Source organism: Vipera berus (assembly GCF_964194415.1).
Source record: "Vipera berus genome assembly, chromosome: Z".
In the NCBI taxonomy this organism is placed as follows: Eukaryota; Metazoa; Chordata; class Lepidosauria; order Squamata; family Viperidae; genus Vipera; species Vipera berus.
Genome location: NC_138205.1, coordinates 21871910 through 21880871, shown reverse-complemented (window position 1 = coordinate 21880871; position 8962 = coordinate 21871910). Strand labels below are relative to the sequence as shown.

The window sequence follows — 8962 nt, the reverse complement described above, 5'->3', positions numbered from 1 at the left end:
AGAGTGTTCAATGTCTATCAGTTTCAGGACTATGTCAAGCTTTGGGCATCTTAAAGTCTGAAAATAGATGTCCAAAGCATCTGTAGGAGCTCCAGGATCCACTTTGCCTTTTAAAAACTTGGAGAAACTCTTGGAAAAAAAGGATCTCCACCTTTCAAACAGTCTGGGGATCACAGAAAGGATGATGCAGGCTGCAGCTCTTGGGTTACACTCTTTGGAGTTTCTTTTAATAGACAGTTGAAAATAAAATAAAATAATACAAACTGCACACACAGTATGTATTAATGCTATGTCTCCATGATGAATTACAACTAGCTTCCAAAAAAAAAAAACCCTGGGAAATATCATTCTTTAATTCTGGCTCCTACTTACATTTCAATTTTCAAGGATAAAAATATGAATGTCCTGTTAAATCAACCCTTAGCTTGTTCTCTACACTTTCTACCTAGATATCTTCAGACTCTTTCAATTAATTAGCAGTGGTAAACAAGATACTCAAAAGATTGTTTATCTACTTCTGACATCTGCCTGTTGCACAATTGTCATAAAGTGTTAATGGCAATTTGAGTTCAACAGAGACTGGAAAGAAAAACATCTTTACAAGGATTCATGATGTGTCTAGACAAATACCGATTACTCCCTGGGTCCCCAGTATTACAGCAAGGAGTGGCAACATGTTCTGTGACACATTTCTTGGACCTTATCGAGGTCTATATCATTTTACTGCATTTCTATTATTGTTATGCCTTGGACATTATTTTTTATTTCCAAGAATGCTCCTGGGTTCCTCAAGGTTTCCACAGGTATTCTTAGAAAATAAAAGGCTAGGCTTTGCTTGGAAGTGAGTCTAGTTACCCAGAAAATAATAAAGCAAGCTCAAGCAGTAGAAATCTAGAGGATCTGATGGGAAAAACATCATCAGTTTGCCTTCAAGTAAACATGGATGAAATGACTTGCCACATTCTGCATGGAAGCCATTTGATGAAACTGCTAATAGCATGTTCTCAAAATTCTAAATATGCCCAGAAGAACCCTGGAGAAAACATAAAGCAAAACACATTAGGAATGATATAGACATTGTAAGAGAAACTGTGAAGAAAGGATCTAAAAATACTACCAAAAGTTATGATTAGTTCCAGGCAGGTGGTATGGGAAAGACAGGAAGATAGAGTATAGTACAAAAGATTGCCCAAGTACATAAGCATCTGGCAGTTTCTCTATATCAATCCCCAAAATTCTGTAGTACCAGAAGATACTATGATCTCAATCCAAGGCCAGTGCTTAAGTATGCTAGAACTAAAATCAAGTATCACCAATCCTAATTCAGGACCATCCTTGGAATGACCATCCAATCCAGTGTGGTGGTCCCACATGGAAAGAAATGCTTCCAGACAAACATGGACCTGGATTTTATCCAATTTGTCCATACCCAAATTCAGATTTATAGGTCAGATGGTTATTCATAGGGATATGTTAATGCAAGGTAAATTACTATATAATCAAAGTGATAAGGAGCAGTTTTGTAAAGCCACTAACAGTTGGTTAAGCTTCATCATTAACATACAGAGATCTTCCAAAATGTGTACTGATATACAGGTGAAACTCGAAAAATTAGAATATCCTGCAAAAGTTCATTTATTTCAGGAATGCAACTTAAAAGGGGAAACTAATATATGAGATAGACTCATTACATGCAAAGCAAGATAGTTCAAGCCGTGATTTGTCATAATTGTGATGATTATGGCTTACAGCTCATGAAAACCCCAAATCCACAATCTCAGAAAATTAGAATATTGTGAAAAGGTGCAATATTCTAGGCTCAAAGTGTCCCACTCTAATCAGCTAATTAAGCCATAACACCTCCAAAGGGTTCCTGAGCCTTTAGGAATCACAATCATGGGGAAGACTGCTGACCTGACAGTTGTGCAGAAAACCATCATTGACACCCTCCATAAGGAGGGAAAGCCTCAAAAGGTAATTGCAAAAGAAGTTGGATGTTCCCAAAGTGCTGTATCAAAGCACATTAATAGAAAGTTATGTGGAAGGGAAAAGTGTGGAAGAAAAAGGTGCAGAAGCAGCAGGGATGACCGCAGCCTGGAGAGGATTGTCAGGAAAAGGCCATTCAAAAGTGTTGGGGACTTTCACAAGGAGTGGACTGAGGCTGGAGTCAGTGCATCAAGAGCCACCACACAGAGATGGATCCTGGACATGGGCTTCAAATGTCGTATTCCTCTTGTCAAGCCGCTCCTGAACAACAAACAACATCAGAAGCGTCTTACCTGGGCTAAAGAAAAACAAACCTGGTCTGTTGCTCAGTGGTCCAAAGTCCTCTTTTCTGATGAGAGCAACTTTTGCATCTCATTTGGAAACCAAGGACCCAGAGTCTGGAGGAAGAATGGAGAGGCACACACTGCAAGATGCTTGAAGTCCAGTGTGAAGTTTCCACAGTCTGTGTTGATTTGGGGAGCCATGTCATCTGCTGGTGTTGGTCCACTGTGCTTCATTAAGTCCAGGGTCAATGCAGCCGTCTACCAGGAGATTTTGGAGCACTTCATGCTTCCTTCCGCAGACGAGCTTTATGGGGATGCTGACTTCATTTTCCAGCAGGACTTGGCACCTGACCACACTGCCAAAAGCACCAAAACCTGGTTCAATGACAGTGGGATTACTGTGCTTGATTGGCCAGCAAACTCGCCTGACCTGAACCCCATAGAGAATCTATGGGGCATTGCCAAGAGAAAGATGAGAGACATGAGACCGAACAATGCAGAAGAGCTGAAGGCCACTATTGAAGCATCCTGGTCTTCCATAACACCTCAGCAGTGCCACAGGCTGATAGCTTCCATGCCAGGCCGCATTGAGGCAGTAATTGCTGCAAAAGGGGCCCAAACCAAGTACTGAGTACATACGCATGCTTATACTTTTCAGAGGTCCGATATTGTTCTATGTACACTCCTTGTTGCAATTGTAATTGCTGCAAAAGGGGCCCAAACCAAGTACTGAGTACATACGTATGCTTATACTTTTCAGAGGTCCGATATTGTTCTATGTACACTCCTTGTTTTATTGATTGCATGTAATATTCTAATTTTCTGAGATTGTGGATTTGGGGTTTTCATGAGCTGTACGCCATAATCATCACAATTATGACAAATCAGGGCTTGAACTCTCTTGCTTTGCATGGAATGAGTCTACCTCATATATTAGTTTCCCCTTTCAAGTTGCATTCCTGAAATAAATGAACTTTTGCAGGATATTCTAATTTTTTGCGTTTCACCTGTATCTATGGTGAGAATAAAGAACTATTTGCAGGTATAGAGAAGGGACCAAACTTCTTTTGAAAGAGACATGTCTTCCCCTGAAGAAAGGCCTCCACTCCACAGTTCTACAGAGCATGTCTCTACCATCCTACATTTAAATACAGCATGGCTGAGTGGGGGGTGGGTCTCTGACTACCGCACATTTCAACATCCTTTGCTAAGTCTACCTTCACTTAAGAGCTGTTGCAGCTTCAGGACTACACTATTTTCAAAGGATACAGGTGGCCAAGCCACCCCAAAAGTCTTTTGGCCTGTTCTTTTAGCTTATAGCTTCACGTAGCTGAGAGCTACCCCACAAATAGATTTAACCACAGCTCCTGGTATATGGGGAGGGGTGGAGGCAAAACTCTGAGACATCAGGGTGGGTAGATGTAATTTCCTGCTCTACTTAAGAGAAGAGAGGCCTCTTGACACTTCCTGTGGTTTGGGCCTGGGAGGGAAGGGAGAGATAGCAAAAGTCATGTGATTATCTTCTCGAGTGGGAGGAGAAACTAGGCGGGGAGATGTGACGAAGCATCTTCTATAAATGGGACAAGCACCACTGCCTCCATCTCTCTCTCTCTCTGCTTCATCTGGCAGCTGGTTTCCCTGGTGGTCCGGAAAGATTGGGAACAACCAAGAGGTAGCTTTACAAAATTGCTATGGGCTGTTAAGGGGAAGGGTGGGGCTCCATGGCTAGTTGCTCCAGCTTCTAGCCCCAGCTATGAACCTTTGACTCATGGAAGACAATGGATCCATGGGCTCCTTGAGAGCCTCAGTTACCAACGTGTCAAGTCAGTTATTCTGAGCAAGAACTGGAGCAAAATCGTCTAAAGCAGGGGTTTTCAAACTTGGCCCTTTTATGACTTGTGGACTTCAACTCCCAGAATTCCTAAGCCAGGCAAGCTGGCTGAGGAATTCTGGGAGTTGAAGTCCACAAGTTATAAAAGGGCCAAGTTTGAAGACCCCTGGTCTAAAGGGAAAATAAATGAAGGAGTGCTTTAAGGTTCATATTTTTACCAGAAGCAGGTGGAATAGAGAAAAGAGTTCTTCTTAACTCTATTAAATTCCTATATCTATGATTGCAAGTAAATGTTTCAAGATTTTTTTTAAAAAAAAACCGATTCCTCATATTATCCTCCTTTAAACATATTTAGGAGGGGAAGCAAAAAATGGGGAAGTTACATAAGTCATATTGTGACTTAAGAAGAGGAAATATGGCGGAGATGCCAGTGAGGGCACATTTTGGCTTCTTGAGGCACTGTGTAAGGAAACTTTGAAATTTAATCATGTGCCCTCTAGTGTTGGGAAAGAAAATCAAAATTCTTTTCAAACCAACCCCCCTCCCCTGCTCAAGAGTGTTAATGGTATTTTAAAGGCATTCTTTACCTTCTGTTCCATTCTTCACTTGTTCTCTTTCTGTATAGAAACCCATGTTGTTTGGGTGTAATGAAATCCATGCACAGTACCTTGATCTGAAAACTCCCCTTTGTCTCAGGATACAATCCATCTTCCTTCTTGAATCCTACCTCTGGACCAAGACTGGCTGGTAAGACATGATGCATGATTTGTTTTCCTCCATTTTGGAACCACAGGGAAATGCAATGTCAAAGATAGAAGGGAGTGTAAGTAAAAGCATATTCTATAGGAAAGAGACCCACTGTTGTAGTGCCTGATACTTTACTAAACAACAATTCTCTAAAGGCAAAGTTGAAAGGCATTTGCCAAAAATCATTGAAGGAAGTAGATAAATTGTTTAAGTTAGTACGCAAAGGATCTAGTTCAACAATTCTCAACATGTGTTTCAGAAGCCACTAATGGTTTGCAAGAGTTACTGCGGGTGACCTCTAGCATGGGTGCTGAAAAAAGTATCTTTCTCAAAATGGCCGAAACTCAAAGAGAATACAAGTCTCTAAGATTTTTAATATTCTTGTTTAAAATTTTGGCTTTCCTGTCAAAATCTCCTAAGATTTTAGACAGAAGCACTATACCAAATAATCTATGAGAGTTTTGTGTTCTCAAAATTTTTGATCTTTTTAAAAAAATTTAATTTCGTTTGAGGTTCAGAGTGATCCTATATAGTATGATGCTTCTGTAATAGGACCCTAATTAGGCTTTCAAACACAACATAATGATTTTATAAAAGAAAATTTCTAAACTGCTGCTTTAATAGGAAGAAGGGCAGGGAGAGATCAAAGACAATGAAGAAAGATGGATATGGGATCTCTAGATAAATTAAACATAAGAATATTCTTTAAATGTCAATACTTTGAGAAAAAAATTAAGGGAAAGAAGAAATTTCATCAATTTATCTCCACTGTTTTAAAATCACATTAATAATATATGTGAACTAACTGCTTTGTAAAACTCTTTGATTCATTTTGGAAAATATTTAATAGAATATTTAATTCTTTAAGAATTCCGCTGCATTTATTCGGGCTTAATCCCAAGTGATTGAAAACTTGGGTTTCTTCCAAGGGATTATGAACAAGCCAACAAGTTCTTTGCACTGTATTTCAAAAATGTTTACTGATAACCCAAGTGCATACAACAGCCATAAATTCTTGTGCTGCTTTTCTATGGCTCTGCTTGCCATGTATTTGATATTATTTAGAAATAAGTCCAGCTGATATTTGTAAAGGTTATATTCAAGTAAATGTGATCAGACCGAAATTCAAAATAAGATCTTCTCTGAGCCAACAGATATATTAATTTTTGGTTTTTAATCTTTGTAAAGTAACACATTATATCATATATCCTATATAGTATGGTGATTGAAAAACTACATATTCGCCTAATTAAATCAAATTGTATTCTGATAAATTGCCTATCATTTTTGAAACAAGAACAAAAACGAAACACTGTCTAAAGAAATGCTCTTTATTCTAGTCAAATATCTCATTTCCCAACTCAAAACATAATTAAGATAGGTCTGCACAACATTCATCTCTTACAAGCCACATGTGGGAACACGTCACACTAAATCTGTTTACCTGTCAACTGCCCAATAACAGTTAAATAAGCTAATGCATGGTTTTACAGTGTAGTACACTGAAAAATAGCTATACTTTGTTTTGTCTTACTTGTCTGACTGGGCATTGTGAAACAGGTATGCTATTTGCACTATGCTGTATTGTTTAAAGACGACAGTAAGGTCAGAAAGGACTGGAGCTGGTCAATGTGGATGGCTGCTTTTCTCAGATTTCACTTGTTATTTCTACTAAATCTATTTATGTTGGAATTTATTTCCCACTCTTCTCATGGAACCTAATGCATTTACATAAGGATCACTCTTCATTTTATCTCCGCCAAAACGTTATGAAGCTGAGATTGTTTATTGTTTTTCTAAACTGAGTGGAAAAGGCAGGAATTTCAAACAGAATTTAGTGTGCTAGATATTTCTTTTCCAAAAAAAAATTTTTTTTATCGTCAAGTAAAACTAAATTAGGGTGCTTTTGAAAATCAAATCCTGACTTTTAAAAAAGATGAAATCAACTTTTTCATATGCAGCAGAGTTACAGACTGCTAAAGTTATATTAGTTTTCAAAGTTAACTGCTCACCTTTTTTTAATTCTCAGCAGAAATACTTGCTTTCTACACCAAAACCTGAACTACTGTCTCCACAATCTGCTCAAGAAGATTTCAAGGTGAGGATTGAGCAATGCAGTATCAAAGAAATGTCATTCAACAGCTGTCACTCAGATAATTTTTTTTCAATTCATCACCACTCTTGAATAATTATCAGACATTCTGCTAAAACCTCAAGCATGGACAATTTATCTCTAAGCCTGTATAGAGTAATTCTGTGTCCTTTCAATGTTTTGAACTACAACTTCCACAAAATCTTGCAACTCCCACTGCTATTCAAATGGAGTGCGTGTGCAGAAAAACTGAAATGCATCAGATTACCTCTACTCTATTATCATACCTCTTATTGGGTAATCTCTAGAGCTAAACATACAGTGTAAACAATTGTGGCAGGTTAAGTAAGCTGGAATGATGGCTACCAATTTAGAAAAAAAGAGTTACTTTGGTTAAACATACACTGGGTAAGCCAGATTCTACCACTTACTTTAGGACCAATGACATGAAGACATCAAGAGACAGATCTGTTTTTTTAAAAAAAATAATTCTGCCATTATTAGTGAAATCCCTGTATAAATAGCTAATACGCTTAGCACCTAAAAAAGAGGGTGAGGGAGTGGGAATGAGAAGGATAAATTTAGTTCAGTTTCACACAATTGGGTTTTGCCTTAGCACATTCATTCAAAATGTGCCTTTTAAAAGCAAAAGAAAACAGCTGGTAAATTCCCCTCGCCCCCCCCCATTCCCCCCCACACACACAAAGGAATCAGGACCGCACAGAGAGAAGTTAAGAAGTTAAGACAGGAAGAGATGTATAAAAAAAATTGAAATGCAAAATGAGCATTGACTGTCTACACTGGACTTGCAACACACTACTAAAAAGTGCAGGCTGCGCAAGTTTTTCCTTTTCTAAATGTTTTTACTTATAAGCTAATTCATCAGTTGCTTAGTCTTTCTACAACTGGGGCAAGGGGGGATGGGGGGGAGAGATAATCAGATAGAAGGAAATGGAAGAGAAAATAGGGGGAAAAATGTAAGTCATTCTCAGAGAATTTGGAACCTTATTCTCTACACAATTTTGCCGTGGTGTATTTAGTAAAGGGGTGAACCCATCGAGATTGAATTTATTTACCGTTTTACCCTCTGCTGCTAGAAGCAGTAGAAACTATATAGAGGCTGCGAATGTATTTAGGCAGCAAGAGTACTTTTAACGCTAGTAAAAATGCTGTCTCACTCCTAGCCCACAAAACAGATGGTCAAACCTCTCCTCCTGCTAGTATCTCCCTGTTTTATCAGCAACCAGGGAGCTGTCAGCGGGTGGGGTAGGGGAGACGTAGTAGTAGGACAGCTCAGAATGAAGACAACAGGGAAAGCCAATCACAGATGAAAGCTACATTTTATGGACAGTGGACTCATCCATAAAGTAGAAAGCACTACTAAACGCTTGTGTCCAAGTGTAGTGTTTCCTACTTTATGGATGAGTGTACTGTGAGCAACGGAGGCAACACGGGACAACACAATCAAGAATGGAAAGCAGGCAGCAGCATAACATGTAAGTATTGTCTGACTGTCCACAGATTATATAGCACAATGTTTCATTTTGGTACAGATTCCTTTTGATGTACTGCCCTTGCATTCATCCCTCTTTCCCAGCTTTTGGACTCAGAATTCCCCAATCTACATTTAGGACGATTCTGCATGTTTCTGCGTTTAAGTAAAATAAAGGGAAAAAAGCTAACAAAATGGCTATTTGGCTTGTACTTATTCCTTCATGCAATTTTGCTATTTCCTCCGCCTTCCATGTGTCATATTCTCTCCTGGGCTACATTCCACGTTTTTGAAGCATCAACCAAAAATATTTTTAGTTGAGCAAAGCCAAATTCAAAATTTATTAAGTTTTATTTCTTTTGCTGGTTACATTTAGAAACTCATTATAGTTCCCTCCAAACCTAAATTAATTTTGCCATTTAGGGAAGAGGTTGGCTGAAGTGTGAAAAATGATGACAATGACAGTATAAGCTAGTAACTAAGTATATATGTGGAAGAGGCTTCGTAACACTGAAATATTTCTTGTCCAT

At 38.6% G+C, this 8962-nt stretch overlaps 1 long non-coding RNA gene across 1 annotated transcript; it reads left to right on the top strand.

Annotated features, from left to right (window-relative positions):
- Positions 1 to 3885: 3885 nt before the first annotated feature.
- Positions 3886 to 8962, top strand: LOC308677116. Its single transcript, XR_014028423.1, has 4 exons — positions 3886 to 3942; positions 4727 to 4848; positions 6878 to 6946; positions 8494 to 8962. It is a non-coding gene; the product is annotated as an uncharacterized lncRNA (long non-coding RNA).